The 20,195-nt window shown below is 45.8% G+C and overlaps 1 long non-coding RNA gene across 1 annotated transcript in view; it reads left to right on the top strand.

Moving 5' to 3' along the window:
- Positions 1 to 3,273: 3,273 nt before the first annotated feature.
- LOC112545835 (uncharacterized) overlaps positions 3,274 to 20,195 on the top strand; it is a 156,358-nt gene continuing 139,436 nt past the window's right edge. The window contains exon 1 of the long non-coding RNA XR_012905691.1: positions 3,274 to 3,802. This is a non-coding gene — a long non-coding RNA (uncharacterized LOC112545835). The remainder of the gene's footprint in view (positions 3,803 to 20,195) is intronic.

Below are 20,195 nucleotides of genomic sequence, written 5' to 3'. Positions count from 1 at the left end.
CATACCAGGAATATGAAGGGGAAAGAGGAGGCATTGCCCAGTGGTCTCCTTTAATCTCTTAATCCGTGGATCCAGGGGGGCTAGTTGGACATAATTTAGGACAATCTGACTACCCTTTACACTGTGATAAGGCGAAGTTACAATGCATCCCGAAAATACGAGCTTTGTCAAACATCCTGCCTTGAAAATTTAAGATTATACATTCCACGCACGTGGAGGCATTATAGGGTACTATGCCATTGTTGTTGTTTTTTCGAAGTCCGATTTTATTATTTTAGTCGCCGTTCCTCCTTATTCAGTAGTAGTCACTTTCCATTCAGAGCAGCTACAAATATTAGAGACCCAGGCAAGGCGAGACGCGTGTCTCAATGCAGAGATCCTTGTATATAAACCCCAAGACAGCTCCCCTAAATAATTATTCCCCCAGTAAACGTGTGACGTTTCCACCCCTAAACAACTGCTTGTGCAGATCTTGAAGCAGGGCGCATTTGTTCCCGTCACTCGCCCAAGTTCGCTTGAGTTCTACTTCAAACCCATGCAAATGGGCGAACATTAAATAGATCGCAGTGAAACAGCAGAATTAGGCCTTTCTATAAATTGTTTCCCATCTTGATAAAAGGCTTATTTCTGCAGGAGCTATATACTTTTTTTTTCCACCGCAAGGAAAGGGAGAGAGAAAAAAAAATTAAGCGTCCTATGTAGCGTAACAGCAATAAAATCTTCAGAGAATGCCATTAGCTTTGAAAAAAACCCCTAAAAGCTTTATTACAAACCAAGCTTTGAAAATAGGGGGGATTAGGAGTCTGAAAGGGTCCCACAATGGTTAGAAGAAAAGGTTTCATGCTAATGAGGTTAATGCCCTTTGTATCTCAGGACTCCACAACTTCATTACTCACTATCTCAGGCAACACCGAGCGGCTCAGAACACTGCAACCCACTCCAGCTTTTCCCTTCCCTGCCTAAAGAAGGATTTGATAGCAGCTCTGTTCAAACTAGATAATTATATCTTTTCAAGTCGGAATTAAGATAAAGAAAGTGAAGCAAAGGCGGCTAGCCTTGATCCACTGCAAACAAATTTGGCGCACTTTCTAGTCTCTCTCCCCCTGCCTCAATAGACAGGACAGTCAGCTTATTAGACCCTCATTTGCTTTATTAATTCATCTCTTTAAAGTGGCAGGATTAGAGAGTCGAATGTGGACGCTGGGTGCCAGGCAACATTTAAATATAAATATTTGTGAGATGCTCTCCGACCGGGCTTGTAAAATTGTATTTTTACATTAACGTGGCTGAGAAAAGAGGATGGTGTTTGGGAAAACAGAAATTCTAAGAGGATTTTTTAACTGCTTCGTAGATTGGCGCAAGTGAAATATTTTATTTATTCTGTACTGAGCGCGGATTGCAGGGGGAGAACACGCCCGAGCTGTGAATTCCATATCGGGGTGTCCCAGTCTGGAGGGGCACTTATAATTGCAGCGAACGGCGTGTTAAGAGCGCTCGCGGGGATGGGGCCAGGTGTGTCCGGACTGTAGAGCCAGACTCCCATAGACCTGGCCATGCGTGCCTTTCCTTCTCGCCTATGAACTCCCAGCGCGCAGGAAGTCACCCTTGTTCCTGTGATTTCAGGGCAAGTTCACTCTGCAGGGTGCGGACACGGCAGTGGTTTGTGGGTTTTGCAGGCAAGCGAGATGGCTGCAAAGTGGCTTTCATAAGGCTCCGCAAACCTATCGCGTGTCCAGAGCTACTGCTCTCGCGAACCGAGACCCCGGTGGTGTCCATTTCTCAGTGCCCGGGAAGGGGATATTTTGCTTCAGTTGCTGGAAGGGGAGGGGGTCAGCAGATCGTTTGCAGCAGGAATTGGAAGCTTGCAGTGCAAGCTGCTTAGAGCATAGGTTTTAGGAGCCATTTGTGTCGGCTTCGGCTCTCAGTGTAAATCCGGAGTCACTCTCGTTGGGATCACTCGGGGATCGGCTTTGCACCGGGGTCACTGCGGTCAGAATCTGGGCCCTTGTTTTTAACCCCGGCGGTTCCCGTGCCACAAAAGCGGGGCCTAGGCTGCGTTGAGAGCGCACGTCGGTTCAGACGACGGCTCACGGATTGTGAAGTGCGTGTGATTTCCGCACTCCCCACCTCCGCTTTGCCACTCACCACGGCGCGCTGCGGGCAGCTGAAAAGCACCGAGCGCTGCCCCGGGGGAAAGCGGCAGCCTTTGGAGCTGGGGCTGCGTTTTGCCTTTCATTTACGCGCCGTTTATTGCCCTCCCCGCTCCGCTGATGGATCGCGGTGCCACTTCGGAGACTTGGACGGAAATTAGCAAAAAGGACCCGGCTGGCTAGTAGGAAATGGGAACGAAATGACAGCTCCATCTAGATCCGATTCCCTGATAAGCGGGATCTTTCCCATCCCCTGCCCCCTCCGCCCCGGTGTTTCATAACCACTTAGAGCTAATATATCAATTGATTTACTTCTCCAAATAGTCCCCGCTGTGCGGTGGAAGTGGGAGTTTAGAGAACCTACTGACCCCTCGCCGTAACCTTGCTCCTCGCGGTGCCTTCGCCTGGTGGGACCCTCTCAGCCATTAAAACCCAGGCCCTGTCACACTTGAAAGCGACAGGGGCTATTAATCAGCAGCGCCTCTCGCTCGCTTTTTTTTTTTAAATTGGCCTTTTGTAATTATCGCCTGTTGCAGCCGCCCCCGGGGAAACGAGATGTCAGAAGTTGGCGAGCCTGGGAGAGCCCGCAAGCTCCGGTCTCTGCGCCGCACCGTCCACTTTGCCCCAGTCCCCGCGGGGCTGAGCTGCGCGGGGTGGCGGGGAGCCCCTTCCCGGCGCTTTTTTGCCTCCTGGCGGGAGCCCGGAGTTTGGTCCTGGGCGCTGCCCAGCCAGCTGGAAAATTCTAACCCCGGGGGGTGGCGGAGAGGCGGGCGAGGCGGCGGGTGTTGTTTACACCGCCTCTGAATTCAATCCGCCCTCGCACCCGGCGCAGCCCAGCTCACGAGTGGCGTGAGTGACCTGGGTGCCCGCAAAGCGCCTCTCTCCCCAGCTCCAGCCAAAGGAACGCGCCTCCAGTGTGCAGAGCCAAGGGGGGGGGGGGGGGGGGAGATTCGCTGTAATAGCGGCGCAACTAGAAACCCGAGCTAGCCCTCGTCAAGCGTCACCCGACCCGGGTCCGAGGCGGCACGAGATTCAGTTGGCTCATTTCCTCCCCTTTACAAGCAAAGACCCGTGGAGCCCATGTCTAGAACGTGGAGAAGGCGCTGGGATTTAGGTAGGGTCTCCAATACCTACAGCCTTGCGCGTGGCTATGCATGTCAGGGCGCCCTCCCTCCGCCGCGCGGAGCCAGCAGAACGCGAGACCCTGTCCCCAGGTCTGCAGGTAGCCGCGTTCCCATTCGCAGGTGCCTGGCGCAGGAGAGTGTCATTAACACCCTTCCCACCCCTTTCCTCCTCTGCCTCCCCTCAGCAGCTCTCCCATCCCCCTCCTCCAGCAGGACAGCCCCGACTAGCCACTCCTTGAGCCAGGGGCCTTTAGCCCCCTTCCAACACTTGGACCCCACTGGGCCGTGCAAAGTTGGACTTGGGTCCGGTGCGCCCTTAACCCTTCCGCCAACAGCACCACCTCCCCCTTACTCTAACCCTTCTGATCCCGGGGAGCCCGCCTCATATTTATAGTCCCGGGCTCCATTGCACTTGGCTGGACCTGACGTCAGGAAGAACTTGATCTAGCCTGCTTCGCTCCTGCGTCTGAAACTGATCCTTGAAATGAGAGAACAGACTCTACACAATTCCCATGGCCTTGACATAAGGTACAGCGATAAATATACACCACTAATGAGCAATTACCATATAATCACCTTCCAATTAGCTCGCATAATGATGAATTAAACATTCTAGCCTGCTGGATTAGGTTTCTTACTTTGTATATTATTTACGAAGGCTAGCTTCTGCGGAGCACCAAATATCAAATTAGATAGGGAATTTTCGGTTGGGGGTAATTAGGCATTCGGTGCATGTCCTGGGTTTTTGTCACCAGCCGTGTAAAATGCATTGGAAGGTAGTGTCCATCCCATTATGCCTTTTCTTTTTGATGTCTTCAAAAACACCCTTTTCCACAAATGACCACGGGTTTCAACCCTTCCCCCCACACCACTGCTCTTCACTTTATTGTAAAACCCTTCTTTCTCGCAAAGCCCAAGCCGGCTTTTTCCACCAGTGCAAAGAAACGACCAAGAGAATAACTTTAAAACGGGAAAGAAGTTGAAGCATTAAAAAGAATGTTTAGTTTTTAGAGGACAACCACCAATCTCCATGGTTCTCCTTTGTGCTGAGAATCAGGTGTTGGGAGCTTTACTTGTTAAAAGAGAACTTTCCGAGGGGCTGCTACTTGGCTCTCGAGAGATTTCTCTCTTCTTGCCCACTAATTAGTCATTAGTCATAGTCTTTTAGATGCTTTTATTTTTGCACTGGAGCATATAACTTTAAAAAAAAGGATTTGTTCACAAATTGTGTTTGTCAAGCGATTACTTGAAAATGAGGTCAAACACCGTAAGTATTTACGGGGAGTGTATAATTTTGTAGAGTGGTGACTCCTCAGTGACTCTGCTTTAGGAAGGGAGTGTCGATTTTTTGATGCCATTTCATGAAATATTGCATCCCTTGAAAATAACATGTAAGATCAAAACCCAAAGGATTGAAAAGCAAGGAAATGCTCAGCTGAAAAGGTTGCTACTGACGTCTTTAGGTTTGGGAGCGGATGTGTGCCTATAGAAGACCTATAAACAATGTGGAAAGTTTAGGATTGAGCGTTAGTCCTCAATCTAAATTTCCTGGATTTTTTTGGTTTAAGAAGGGCCTTTAATAGTTTTAATAGTCATTTGTGTGTGAGTAAACATCCATCAGGATTTTAAAACCTGGCCGTGAAATGTGTTGGAGGCAAACATTTCACAAAGAAGAGCTCAGTCCACAAGAACCCGGTCAGTTCCCATTTTTAAAAAGATGGTGAATTTTTAACTCTGGAAGGAATTCTATTCGGCTAGCTTTAAAATAAAACCATCAATGCCTTGACTTCAAATGCTCTTGTGCTACTGCAGTGTAAAACCAGGACCAATTTCAATTTTTTTTATTGAAAATGCAATGTCTACACATCGTTAGCACTTTTACAAAACCTGGGTCTGTATCATCTGGAATATAAAACTATAATAATAGTATCTGAAACACTCTGAAGTCTCCCATTCAGAGCCAGTGAGAATCAAGGGGGCAAATCATGCTAAGTATTAATGGCGTTTTCCCTCTAGCTATCTTTCTTTTGGCATACAAATATATCTTTTTTTAAAGTCAAAATCAGTTGAAGGTTGCATTTCAAAATAATGTCAGGTCCATTTGATAGGTAACCTCACACTGCACAAATTACTTCGATATAATGTGAAATTTAGTTGTCAGACACTGGATGAGCTGGAAACACTGGGAAATCTAATGTGTTTGACTGTCTAAACACCCAAGAAGTAAGAAAAGGGTCTGAATTTCTTTGCTTTCGTGGGTTTCATTCATAGCCTTAACATTGTTTGAACAACCTTCATGTGATTTTGCGGTGTACACAGAATCCATAGAGTCCAGACTTTCTACTTAAGGCCGGACAGGGCAGGATACAGAGAGAATTTAAATGTGATCATTAGTCTGTCATTAGATCAGCAAGTTGCTATCGGAGCCAGGGAAGAAAGTGCATTCTTGCGGGCTGCTAGAGTGAGATCTCCCTAGATAAACTCTGTGATCTCATTCATAATCTAGATAATCGTAGTTATTTTACTTGGCATAGTGGTGCTATTTACTTTTGTGAGATATTTGGAACTCAAGCTAGATTGCAAACCTATTACAGCGAGATTTCTTCTCGTGTCATATTCACCGTTTCACTGTCATAATATTTTTGGACTCTTTCAAGGCGTTCTTAATATAGGAAAGAGATCTATTCTTTAGTGTGTCATTAGGTTTGATTCTGTAGAGGTACGAAAACAAGAACGAAAAGAGATATTGAAACGTGATGGCCATAAATTTAAAATTAACCCTTTTATAAGAACAAGGTTACTTTTAATTGAAAAAATAATAGTAAGTCAACACTTTGCTAAAATATCAAGCAGTCTTTCTTTCTTTCTTTCTTTCTTTCTTTCTTTCTTTCTTTCTTTCTTTCTTTCTTTCTTTCTTTCTTTCTTTCTTTCTTTCTTTCTTTCTTTCTTCCTTCCTTCCTTCCTGGAAGGTCACTTCAAGGTCGAAGTGTGACAGAAAGTGAAAATGTAAAGCACTAGGACATAGGGCATGTGATGAAGGATCGTGAGCTAAGTAATTAAAAAGTTGGAGAAGCTCCGGGAAATGTAAGCCACCTTGCCAAAATATTGAAAAGAACACCCCCCCCCCACACACACACTTTTCAAAGGCTCGGCCTCTACCAAAGACATGATTCTTAGGAGTCCTGAAAGATGTGAAAAAACAACAAATGGTCTGGTAGCACTTTAAAGACTAACAAAACAAGTGCTACCAGACCATATGTTATTTTTTTCTGTAACAGACTAACTCGGCTACCTGAAAGATGTGAGTTAGCATTGTTCTGTAATGCTAAGGGGGATATCCAGTGTTACCTGCTTCGCTCGGGAACTGTTGGTGTGTTTTTGTACAGTCTCGAGCACACTGAAGGCAGGCTCTTCACAAAATCCGTATAAACAAGGAAAGAGAAACAGAAGTGGGAAGTATCTAGTCAAGAGATGTCTATCGCGGTGGCTTTCTGCATGTTACCTGTATAATGAATGCCTACATACGTCACAAGAATCTTGTGTTCATTTGCGTTACCGGTGCCTTGGTTAGAAACGGCCCGTTTTCTTGTACATAAAGCACCCAGAGATTTTTTTAAAATGTGGCGAATTTAAGCGGTAGAATATTTGCCCTCCCTCTATGCCATATTTCTTATACTAACACCAATGGGCCCGATCCGTCTCCACCTGGAGTCGCGTTGACTCCAATGGGAGCTAGATTTGGCTCGGAGGAGGTCATTTACTTTTTAAGAGACTAATTCGAGGTGCAAGGGGACCGAGTTCGTGCCCCTCAGCCTCTTCTGCGATAACACCATACGGGGACCCGATCCTGCTTGCCTCCTCCCGTTGGCAGGTACAAGTCGAGGAGACAGACAGACCCCTTTCCCTCCAGCCCCTGGAGAAACAGGCTTTCTCACCCCACCATGGACTTCCATGGACATTTGCCTTCCCTTGTCAACTTAATTCCGTGTGTGTTCACCACCACTCCCATTGTCATGGTAACTATTTCAACTGCGATCAAACTTTCCCTCAGCTTCCTCTCCCCGGGTATTTCGTTACACCCTGAACCTGCAGCAAACGCTTGGGCTGCAGAGGTTTCCGTGATCGCTCCCAGCCATCCAGCCTTGCCCGCCGACTGCGGGAGAAGAAATACCCTAGCCCCCCTCCCAGGTGCAACTCCCTCCCCGTCCATTGCTGTCATTCGATTGCTAGGCCACGGCACTGCGCTCTGGTCCTACCACAAACAAGTGGGCTCTCTACGGGGCTTAAAGGGGGAGGAGGGAACCCTCAGGCCTGTGCCATGCAGGGGTTCAGGCTTGGAGACCATCCGGGTTCTTTCCGACCTTCCATCTCTGTGAAAGTAGGGACAGAGGCAGCTGGTTTGGGTGCTCTATAGTAGACTCTCTTCGCGAAACATACAAGACACAGACCAGGAGGAGGGTTAATGATGGGGAAGGAGGGGGGCGGCGACCAGGAAGTTCTCAAGGCAACTGAAAAAGGAGATTCCCCCCCCCCCCCCACTCCCATCGCTCTGGGGATGCAGTTAAATGGGATCCTTTGAAACTTCCCCACCCGAGGTTTGACTGCGGCTCTTCAGTGAATGGTCCAGTCCTTGGCAGGGGCCGCTTCACTATATGGGCTGGCCGCGGGGTGCCTGGGTGGGTGGCAAAGAGCGCTTGCCAGAGGGGCAGAACATGAAGGAAACACGGCTCCTTCGCGGGAGCAAGGCTGCAGACTTGTGTCTGTCCCCTTTAGCATTGCGCACAGCGCTTTGCTCTGCGGCGCCCGGCAGCTTTACGCATTACGTGGAGAGCTTCTTCTGGGGCAATCACCATAATTTGCTCTTTGATCTCAACAGAGCGCGGAAGGGGGAGGGGAGCGGGGGCTTCCCTTACGGCAGCGCAGGTATCTTGCCCAGGACCAAAGTAACGATCCCAGACATGGGAGCTCCTCGTTCGTAGGACACAGAGCGTCTTTGCTTCGACAGCGCAAGCGATGGAGAGGCGCAAAAGGACGCCCGCCCATTGCAGCGGGATCGACTCTGGAACCTCCGGGCGAGTGGCAGCCTGTAACCGAGGCGTGCACACGGCAGGGTTACCGAGCTCCTCCTTTCACCCATGCCCGGTGCCCGGGAAGGTGTCCTGCTTTGCCACGGGCCAGGCCCCGCTTTGCCACGGGCCAGGCCCCGCAAGGAAGTACCGCAGCGGCGCAACTCTGCGCACTCCCGAGCGCGCTCCTTCCACCTGCGCTACCCTGGCCTGGCTCCTGCAGCCTCCGCGGGCGGGTCTGGCTGCACCGCTAGGCGCTAGGCGGGTTTGACAACAGCACAGGCCGGCCGCTGGGAACGCGCCCTACACCCTTTGCACGGGGCGCGCGCCAACGCACTGGGTCGCCAAGCCCCAGCCTTGCGCGCTGCGCTGCGCTGCGCTGGGAGGGAGCGGACTCGTTCGCCCCTGCTCGCCAGCTCCGGGCTCTGGAAACCCGCAGGCGGCGGCTCACGTGGGCGGGGAGGGACACTCAGAGGTCTGGGCCGGGAGATGGCAGGGGGTGTGTGTGCTGGGACGGAGCCGATTGTCCCTTTGGCCAGCCAGGCTGCAGAGCCGGGCGCATCTCCCCTGTCGCGGGGTCAGCTCACAGTTGACCCCGGCGCACACCCCTGCTCTGCCTGCCCCTGCACACCCGCTTGGCGGTCTGTCCTCCCTCAGGGCCAGATCACCCCAGGTGAAATCGCTGCCTCGTGGCTGACAGCTCCCCTTCCCATCGATACACGCCTACAAGGAATCCTCCTGCTGACACCAACTGGTTTATTCTCCACGAGCCTGAGGAATGCTGGGGCCCAACTAGCCTCTGGGAAGCGAGAGGCTGCTGGGGTCTGAGGGGCAGGGGAGAGCAAGGAGTCCCATAATATAGACTTCAGTGCGTGTGCCCCTTTATCAGGCTTCCCTTGTTCGCTGGGACGTTTCTGATTCCGTTTGGCAAATGAATGTAGTTATGGATTTCTATGAAATTAAAAAAAAGTGGGGTCCAAGAATTTAAAGCAGCGCCACCGCAAGGCCTGTCAGCTCTTTGAGGAAATGATCCTGTGTTTATTCAGATGTGCTTCTCTCCGTAATTGTTGTCTGGGGGGAAAGCACGGGCTAAACTCCTTTAGTCTTGCAGCCGCCCTTGACTGGGGACTGATTTATTAAAGCAGAATGTAGGGGAGAGGAGAGAGAGAGAAGTTGGAAACTGGGATGTACCATAGGAGGGTTCATTTCCAAACGAGAGAAGAGGAGGCGGAGAGAGAGATTCTGTAAACTGGCTCCAAATTTATCTGCCACTGATTCATTGTTTGAACAGGTTGAAGGCGTGATAATGAGGTTTTTAAGAACCCTGAACAAACAGTCTTTCTATAAACCTGATTAGATTGTCCTGGGTGGAGAGGGGGACAGAGAAAGTGGCGGGAGAAGATTGTTTGACTACTCAGCGATGAGTTCTTTTCGAGTATGTGTATACACACACGTATCTATCAATCAAGCTTTTTAGAGGGTGTCACCAGCAGAGGTGTGGGAAGAAAAGTGCATGTTAAATGATGCCATTAGACTGGAGTGCAACAAGCAAAGACAAGGTAATTGGCAGCAATTCTCAGACCCAGTCCGGTGACCTGTTAATCTGTTGCCACTAGCATTCCACCAGGGGAAAAACTGCACGGTGGAGAAATAGTCTTTCCGCTTATCTCAGGCCTGGCCAGCTTGTTAATGTTCAGCTTGACAAGAGAGAGCGAAAGGGCTGCTGCGGGGGAACCTGTCTTCATTCAATCAGATTATTACTCCAATTGCTGAGTGTAATTTACAGCCCTATGATTTAATTTATTCTCCGGGTTTTCTGGATCATGGAAGGGTTTGGCACCAGAGTGTTGGAAAGGAGAACCAGGAGGTCTCGGTGGAGCAGGGAGCGCTGTTCAGCATCTCCAAACTTTCACAGAGTGTAGGAAAGGGTTGTGCAAAAATCGCAGAGGTACACGTGGGCCTGCCTCCTCTCTGTGCCTGGAGACTTGGCCTGAAACAAGCGCTTGCCTTCATTCATAATCGAGTGTCTCGTTCATTCCTGTGCACTTGCCAACAGCCGGGAGGTTGCTTTGTACAGTGCCTGGATCCCCTCCCTCCCAAACACTCAACAATGGCGCAAACCACAGAGGTAAAGCAACAATGGTTTAATACAATCACTTCCCCAGCCCGCTTTGGATCTGAAAAAGGCGCTGGCCACAGGGATAACAAAACAGAACCCCCACACCAGAACAGGTATCTGAAGGGTCATGGGAGGGGTGGGAGTGTCCAGGACAGGAACAACAGCCTTCCAAAGACTTTTAAATGATTTATCAGCCAGCCGGGCATAAAATAACAGGGACATAATGTGTTTTGTGGTAACACACTGGAAAGGGAAAAGTCTAAGAAAGAGGGGGTAGAAGAAGTAATTCTGTGGGCACCTTATAGACTAACAAATTATATGTGTGTGTGTGTGTGTGTGCATGCATGTGCGTGTATTATACATTTGTTTGTTTCTAAGGTGCCAAAGAACTACTTGTTGTCTGGAATGAAAAGTCAGGCTTCCCACCTTTTGTTTTAATATACAGTATTTCTACTCCAGCCTTTCAGCTTCTTCCAGTTTTACTGAGTTGATACCAAGGAACAATTTATTGGTAAAAATGAGGTCTGTTAATACACACCCAGGGCTGAAAATGGGTTGTTACTCAGGGGACGTTCACAAGGCCTTGAGAAATGACTGCTAGGGTACATGAAAAGGAGATTTGGGGCATTTTATGTTGTTTACAGACATTTGGAGCAGGTAAGGTGAAGAGTTTTTGCTTGTTACAAGGTTATTCTGCACCCCCACACAACTGTACAGTTACTTGAACTTTATGCCAAATTTGTGAATTAATTACACAGATGGGTTTCATTGTTTCCATATTTGTTATATAACTGTAGAGCAAGACTACTCAGTTCATTAGGATGGATAGTGCCATGTGGGAGGGGTCAAAATCTACGAGCATGGAAAAACAGCTCATTTTTTCCCATAAAATGACTGATCGCAGTGTGAACAGCTGTACTTTCCAAATGGCCCCTTCTTTAATAACATAGTATCAGGAATCTTTTGAGGGAGTCCAAGAGCAGTAACCAAACAAATGAGAGAATTAAAAATAACCCTGTGGCAGCAGATCTCAAACTTCATTGTTGTATGACAACAAAAATTACTACACAACTGCAGGAGGGGGGACTGAAGCCCAAGCTGGTCCAAGCCCTGCTGTTGGGTGAGGAGAGGGGTAACTGCCCTGGGACCTGGAGAGTCTAAAGGTCCTGGAGTTCCAGCCACCGTTACTGTGGCAACGGCAGGGCCTGGAGCACCCTGTGGCATGCTTTGGGTGGATCTAAGGGCTTGAGCAGGGGGAGCCGGTATGGTGTGCTCCAGGCTGTGCTGAGGGCTGGTGGCTCCTGTCCTGCCCCTTCTACTCACAGCCCTGCCTCTTCCAGGAGTAGGGAGCTCCCCCTCCGATCTTGCTCAGGGGCTCAGCATGGCTGTCAGCTCCCCTGGGGGGCAAAGAGGCCAAGGGCTTCTGCCCTGGGTGGGGGCATGTTAGCCTTCCTGTTCAGGGGTGAAGTTCTTGGACTTCCGTTTAGCCCCTTGTGGTGGGGCTTGGGCTTCAGTTTTGGCCCTGGCCCTCTGTAAATCTAACACTAGCCTTGGCAACCCTATTAAAATGGGATCATGACCCACTTTGGGGGCCTGATTCATAGGTGAGAATTTATGGCTTGAAAGGTATAGGAAAGGCTTTACAAAATCTAATGAAATAAGATGTCCTAAAAAGCCCTGCTACAAGAAATCGTTGTCATTTCTTTTATAACCAATTAAACATTTGAGAACTCAATTCAAACAGGTGGAGGTAGAGCTCTTTACATCAATTTGAAGGTGCATTAAACCATGAGGAAAATTTGTATGCTAGTAAACAAACTGTCCCACAAAGTATTTTTTTTATTTTGATAATTGAAAGACGTAAAAGAACCAGGCATATATTTACAAACCATGCAAATTGTCACCATTACACCGTAGATGACAGTTATTCCACGGTTACTCTAAATGACACACTTTCCTCTCCATTCTCCCCACATAGTTACTAGCTTTAGTTCAAATATATTTCTAATGGAACCTTGGCTCCAAATGTTGGAAACTTTCCCTACTGGTCAAAAAACAAAGGGGATGATTTGAAATGCACCAAGGGAGCTCCGCATGCAAGCTTACACACACTTTGTGCAAAACAAATAGCAACCACGCTGAGATGGGTGGAAGATGTTTGATTTTTTTTTTTGTTAATAAATGGGACTTTTAAACTGTGATAAATGAGGCTGTCATGTGACCTGACTGGTGTAGCAAGCCTTTGTGTTTCTGTGCTTGGCTGTGACGTGAGTGACCTTGCAAGGCAGCAGTGCCACTGGGAATGTTTCAGTTAATGGTACAATAGATATACGACCGGGGAATTTAAGCATCTGGCCACAAGTTTGCCCTCCCACTCCCACTTCCAACTACCTATTGCTATGTCTACTCTACAAGTTATTTTATTCTTACCTTGCTGTCCAGACCTATACTGTGTACCCTATGCAAGACCTTGAACATTTCCTGGAAAGACTGTTAGCATTTGTGTTTCTTGCACCTTTCCCATTGAAGGAGTCTCTTTCAAAGACACTGCCCTCTGACCATTTGAACAGCGGGTGAGTGTACTCATGTAAATAGTTGGTGTGGTTCCTTAATTATACCACACATGCCCAACCCATCTGTCAACTTATTAAGGCTCAAATGGGGGGCACATATGTGGCAACAATCCCAAAGGAGGGTCACACCGACAAAGTATTCATCAAGGAAACTAAAACTGATGTTGGATTAATTTCTTTAGTATAAATACAACTCTTTCCATAACCTCAGTCTTTGGAGTCTTTATTGCTCACGTAAAGAATTTTCCCCGAGAGGAATGAGGTGGACAGGAAACGGGTGTGGAATGTAGGCAGCTTTGTGACCTTCCTTGAAGTGAATGGCATCGGAGAGGTATGCAGGCCTGCGTGTGAATGCCATGGGGGTGGTTCTTCATCAGGTGCCTGATCCAAAGTCCATTAAGTGAGCCGAAAGACAGTCGTTGACATACCCAGCTCTTCAACAGGCCCTAGCATACGAACAGCTGCACAACTTAAAACTAGATGAGGGCAGCCCTGTGGAATTCTTATAACTCTTACATGGCAGGATGGCTTAGTGGGTAGCATAAGAGAACAAGACACGAATAGCATAATTCAGAAGACACAGCAATACAGGTCAAAGCACGTGGTCAGGCAGACATATTTCAACTCTTACCCAGCTGGCAGCCCAGATGCCAGAGAATAGAATTTTGGGCAGTAGGTCTGATTGTTAACCGGTGAACAGATTAAATGGGATCCCACAGGCAAGGGGCCAGGCTGGTAGCCCTGTAGGGCTGCTGGCTGCCAGCCCCATAAGACTGCTGGCCACTGGATCCACAGGGCTGCTTGTTAACTTGTTACCGGTAAGCATCACGCAGTTAGGGTGATGCTTACCATGAAACCAGTTAACCGGTTACCTGTTCACATCCCTAGCTTACAACGGCCAAGAGCAGAGCTCAGTGTGTTACCCTATAATTCAAGCAGGATCTGTTTCACTGGATATCTGACAAATATTTTAGAAATGGCTACATACAACGGACAAACAAGTCTTGCATTCCTTATTTCTACAAAGCCAATCACAATAGCATGCTGGGGGGCATATCCTGGCAAAATATCTATGGGTACGTCTACATTGTGCAGCTATTTTGGGATACCAGAGGTATCCTAAAACAGCTGCACAGGGTGGACGTACCCTATGTAACTCTGGTGTAAATGAGATCAGGATCTGGCCCTGCAACTCCAACCTCTATCACTGATCAGCAGTTCTAATGTGCTCATAATGTGCACTAGCAAAGCTCTGTTTTAAGCAAAGAGAACTGGTTGATTTATAATTTTCTGGTAGGAATAGTTGAGTTTGCCAGTGTTCCATTTAATTCATATTCTTTGGAGGGGGGAGGAAAACTGCTCTTGTTCCGTAACCACATGCCTTCCAATATAAAACAAACTGTTGATATTGGGGATGTGTCGCTTGATTATCCTAAACAGTTCTTTTCAAAAGTTGTCCGTTGACTTCCTTCTACGTTTTACAAGTACAGTATGTCACATTGACTCAAGAGTATTGTGGCTACCTGTACTTAGCAAGAAACAGATACCAGGTGAATTTTAATACTGGTAAAACAAGAATGCTACCGACTGCATGCAGAATTCCCAAGTGGAATGTGTGAGCAAGGCCTCCAGGACGGTTTCTAAAGCAAAGTGAATTGCAACATTAACTGTGGATCTAATTCAGATTGTCAGACAAGTATGCAAATGTTTGGGTATGATGTTATGTAATGTTTACCTTCTGTAACACCACACAGACTCATTATGGGGGGAAATATATCTCTGCATGCACACAAAGAATCAAATTCTATCAGAAACTTTTAGGCAGACCATCTCCATTGATTTCACTTTCTTCTTGCTCTTTAGAGTGCAAGTTACACCAGTGCAGACTCTCTGAGATTCAGCCCGCCTTATACCTACTTACACACAATAATGTGTAACTTACACCACCTCTGCATCTGGCCCAATGCTTAAATAGGGTTAGGTTTCAGAAAACAGAGATGGCGAACCCACCCTGTCTCCATTGACTTCAGGGGAAACAGAAATGGGCCCAATGTTACAGTGTGTGATGAAAAGAGTGTGTGTTCTTTTGTGTAGCTGAGTCAGCAGGGAGAGTTGGCTTTTTTCTCCTTTATGTAGAACACAATAAACAATTTGACTTGCATCATACTGTATGGTTTAAGGACCCTTTGCCTGAATAAGGACTTTAAGATCAAGCCCTTTTTTATTACACGCTGTATCCCTAAATACTTTACAGAGTTAATGAATGAAATGTCAGCACTGAATACCAGCAGAGAGAGAGAGAGAGTACAAGAGAAAAAACTGAATTGTAAAAGCAGTGCAAGAATAAGGTGGAGACATATAATATAATAGTTTTCTAACTTCTTGTTTACAAGAAACCACCTTATTCAATATATCCCATCACCGCAGGAATAGTGGAGGGTATGTGTGTAATTCTATGGTCTGTGTTATGCAGCACCTTAAAGACTGACGGTATGGCTATACTACAGAGTTTTGCTGGAGAAACGGCTGTTTTTCTGACAAACCCTGAGTTACATCCACACTGCAATCGTGTTCTTCCAAAAGTAAATTGAAAGAACAGAGGGGTTTTCCCGGTGTTGGTATTCCTCTTTCTACGAGGAAGAAGCTTTTTTCTGAAATAACTCTTTCGTAAAAAGGCGTGTGTGGATGGGGAAGAAGGAGTTCTTTTGAAAGAAAAGGAAACAGGAAAAAGCACAGGTGCCCTGGTGGCCATTCTGTCCATAGTAATCACAGCTTAAATGCGAGATAGCGTACATGTAGTGTGGATGCCATCTTTCAGAAAAGCAGATTGCTTTTTCGATGCACTTTTGTGTGTGGCGCTCTCTTTTGGAAGAAGTTTCTTCGGAAGAACTCTTCTGAAAAATGGTTCTTCCGAAAGAAGCCTGCAGTCTAGATATAACCTAACAGATTTATCAGGGCACAAGCTTTTGTGGGTAAAACTCACTTTGCTAGATCTGACAAAGTGGGGTTTACTCACAAAAGCTTGTGCCCAAATAAATCTTAGTCTAAATGGTGCCACATAACTTCTCATTGTTTTTGCAAATACAGACGAACATGACTATCCCTCTTCTAGCTATGTTATGTAGAAAGTGAAAACAGGTGATTATAGTGAATACATTTTCGGAAAAGAGCGTCTAGATGGCATGGACGCTTTTCCGCAAAAACACTTTTTGCAGAAAAGCATCCATGGCCAATCTAGATGCGCTTTTGCGCAAAACAAATCTCAGCTGTCTACACTGGCCCTTTGCGCAAAAGGGACTTTTGCCCGAACGGGAGCAACATAGTATTTCTGCAAAAAGCACTGATTTCTGACAGTAGGAAGTCAGTGCTTTTGCGGAAATTCAAGCGGCCAGTGTAGACAGCTGGCAAGTTTTTCCAGAAAAACGGCTGATTTTCCGGAAAAACTGGCCAGTCTAGACACAGCCTGAATGTTTATCAATCTATAAAGCTATGTTTGCCGCATGCACATTTTTTTTGTATTGTTTTAAAAACAGTGTTCAAATTGTAGGGAGAGGTTAGAAGGATTTTTTTCCTTTGCTACAAAAAGTGTAAACAATTTTTTGAATGGCTCCAGAAGAGAAGCTATAGCATATACTTTGAATAGCTACTTTTATTCAACTGTGTCACACCAGGTTAAAATGTACTCATGTAGTCTTGCATAAAATAGTCAAAAAAATAAAGTGTCAGAATAGTTATTTTTTTATAATGCTGTTGTTTATGTTTGTTATAAATGTGGAGACAGATATACTGTGCTCTGAAACATTTTAAACTCATATAAACTGTGTTAAGAGTTGAAGCTTGATTTAGTAACAAACTGTGAGCCATCATTGTTTGTAAAGAATTCACTCCAGAAAAATGTAGGTCATGAGACAAGGATAAATGTCTCCACAACTTGTGTACATTAAGACCAGGTCTACATTACTGGAGAAAGTTGACCTGAGATACACAACTCTAGCTATGAGAATAGTGTAGCTGAAAGTCTCTGTACCTTAAGTTGAATTTCTGTGGCGTCCCCACTGTGAGAGGTCAATGGGAAAACGTTACCTTACTCTTTGTTACCCTGTGGAGTACTGGAATCCACAGGGATGCCATCAGTGGTCGATTTAGTGGGCCTTTACTAGACCCACTAAATCAAACCCCAGGGCTATGTCTATACTGGCCCCTTCTTCGGAAGAGGCATGCTAATTTAGAACTTTGGAATAGGGAAATGCGCGGGGGATTTAAATATCCCCCGCGGGATTTAAATAAACATGGCCGCCACTTTTTTTCCGGCTTGGGGAAAAGCCGGAAAAGAGCGTCCAGACTGGCGTGATCCTCCGGAATAAAGCACTATTCCGGAGGATCTCTTATTCAAGGATCTATACTTCAAGTAGGAATAAGAAATCCTCCGGAATAGGGCTTTATTCCGGAGGATCGCGCCAGTCTGGACGCTCTTTTCTGGCTTTTCCCCAAGCCGGAAAAAAAGTGGCGGCCATGTTTATTTAAATCCCGCGGGAGATATTTAAATCCCCCGCGCATTTCCCTACTCCAAAGTTCTAAATTAGCATGCCTCTTCCGAAGAAGGGGCCAGTGTAGACACAGCCCAGGAGATTGCACTCTGGAGCTCATGAAGACAAGCCCTTAAACTCTATTCTCTTATTCATCACTGATTTACATTCAAATGCAAATGTACAGAGAACACAGGTGTCCAACAGGGACGCCAATTATAAGGGGTTTCTGACTCAAAATAGAGTTAAAAAACTTTCACTCGCATAGAATATGCAGTAACAAAGAACACTGGTTAAGACGCATGATGCATTCATTTCAGTTTTGTTGTAGCTGACTGATGCTATTTATACACTGAACTAATCAAAGCCAGAAGTGTTTCATCATACTAAATGGCATGAAAAATATATCATGCACATCCAGGGTGAAATTCTGGCATTTCTGAAGTCAATAGCAAAACTCCCATTGACTTCAGAAGAATCAGGATTTCACCCTAAATATATCTGACTAAGAAAGTTCATGACAATAGAGTTTTATACATCATTTGAATAGCAGAAGTTTATTGGTAAATGTTAATAATTCTTTAGTGTAAAATAGAAATACAGTTATATGTTTACTCAGCCTTTACAGAGTGGATATGCTTCATCAGTTGTATGGACAGTCAGGTTAAATATATGGATTCATGTTATGCACTTCTGTGCAAACTGTTAGAAGGAATATCTGAATGTGCTTCAACTTCTTCAAAATTCCCCAAACAAGCTCTTGGGTTTGTATCCAGATCATCTAAATGTGAATACTTTGCTTTTTAGTATGTCTCCAGAACTCAACTGTAATAAATTCAATAGAAATTCTTGGATGAGTCTGTTAGAGATAGGAAAGAACTATAGTTCTTCCAGTCTCTTGCTCTCGAACTAATTGAACAGCCTTCTACTGAACTAATCAGTCATGAGAAGGACTGCTGACTCCCCTATTGTTCCCATCACGGAATGTGATCCTACTTTTCTGTGAGGTTTGGATTTTGTCTGAATGATTTGAAGAACTATTAAGCAGAGGCTATAAAAAAGGGTTTGTTGTGTTTTTGCTACCATTTGAGTACAGAAAGCAAAAGCTTGTTAAATGTAACCTTACAAAGTTGTAGATGCCATTGTCTGTGGACAAATTGAGGTCTAAATTCACTGGATAAATTGTTCATTATGAATTGGTCTTCAGCTGTACTCTAAATTCATTGGAAAGTGTCATGGGATCTTTAATGGCCTTAAGTGGTCAGGACCTTGATTTTGCATTTCAATCAGAAGAACAACTTGTCAAAAATGTGAACATTTTTCTGTGGTAAGAGGATTAATTTTTTTGAAAAGTTTTGTGACCTTCCCCCTTGCAAACAGTGAATATCAATTTTTGAGGGGAAAAAGGATAAATTGTATGACAGATTGGTCCTTTGTTTTGCACAACACTAATCAAAACCTTAAAACCACAGTAGGGAATGAATTCAGTTCTATGTGATAGGAAAAAGTGACACATATTGAATAAGCTGCAATTTTAGACTTGGACGTGTAATAGGTCGCTTTGAATTAATGACCAATCTTTTATTTTATTTAAATTACAAATTTAGACAAAGATCATGACCTCAGATGCTGCAACTGAAAAAAAAAATATGTTAGCTTTTCTGAAAGTATTACAAATGAATAAACCTGGGAAAAATATGCCTAAGAGGTAAGGGTACGTCTACACTAGCCCCCTAGTTTGAACTAGAAAGGCCAGCGTCTACACACGGCAGTGAAACAGGAGTTCGAAGTAACCCTTAACTCGAATTAGCTGATAAACCTCGTTCCAGGAGGAGTAACAGCTAATTTGAGTGAAGGGGTTACTTCAAACTCCCGTTTCACTGCCGCGTGTAGATGCGGGCAGTTACTCCGGGCTAGTCAATTTCCAAAATGGCGACCGCCCGGAGAACATGCTAATGAAGCATGGGATGTTTACACTTAATTTGCAATTTCGGTCGCCCTCAGCCTCCCTAGTTCGAACAAGGGGGCTAATGTAGATGTACCCTAAGTATCTATTCACTTTGGAGCTCATTCCTCTCCCAAACATTTGTGTTTCTTTAGCTAGCTGCTTCTCAAAAGAAATAGTTCCTTGATTTGGATATGGTAATGATCAGAGAGACGAAACAATATATTCTTTATAGTCCCCTGGTTATGGCCCTGCCCAATTAGGTTTCACTAGGCAAGGCTGGAGGATCATCCTAAAACATTGTGAAGAGGAAAATAGAGAACTAAAGAGACAAGAGGCTTTAAGGGACTGGAAAAAGGAGTTTCAAACCATCTTAACAAATCTGTTTAACTGCAGCTTGATGGAGGAAGAGAAATGGTAAGATCTGGCTCTGAGGATTGGTATCTCACAAAACTCGTCAGTTCTTGGTCTCGAGTTTGAATCATCAATCAAAAGTCACTACAATCTCATGGGGTCTTGTCTGAAACAAACTCATGGTCTCCAATTCAGGTCTTGGGAGACATGTCACTACATTCAAACAAAACAACAATCTTGTACGTGGCTACGTGGTCAGCCATCTTAGAACAGAGCAGAGGTCTCAAACACACGGCCCATCTGCAGCCCATGCAATTCCATAACCCCACTCATGCACA

Source organism: Pelodiscus sinensis, chromosome 8 (genome assembly GCF_049634645.1).
Source record: "Pelodiscus sinensis isolate JC-2024 chromosome 8, ASM4963464v1, whole genome shotgun sequence".
Classification (NCBI taxonomy): domain Eukaryota; kingdom Metazoa; phylum Chordata; order Testudines; family Trionychidae; genus Pelodiscus; species Pelodiscus sinensis.
The sequence above is the reverse complement of the archived record's forward strand: the minus strand, read 5'-3'. Positions and strand labels throughout refer to the sequence as shown.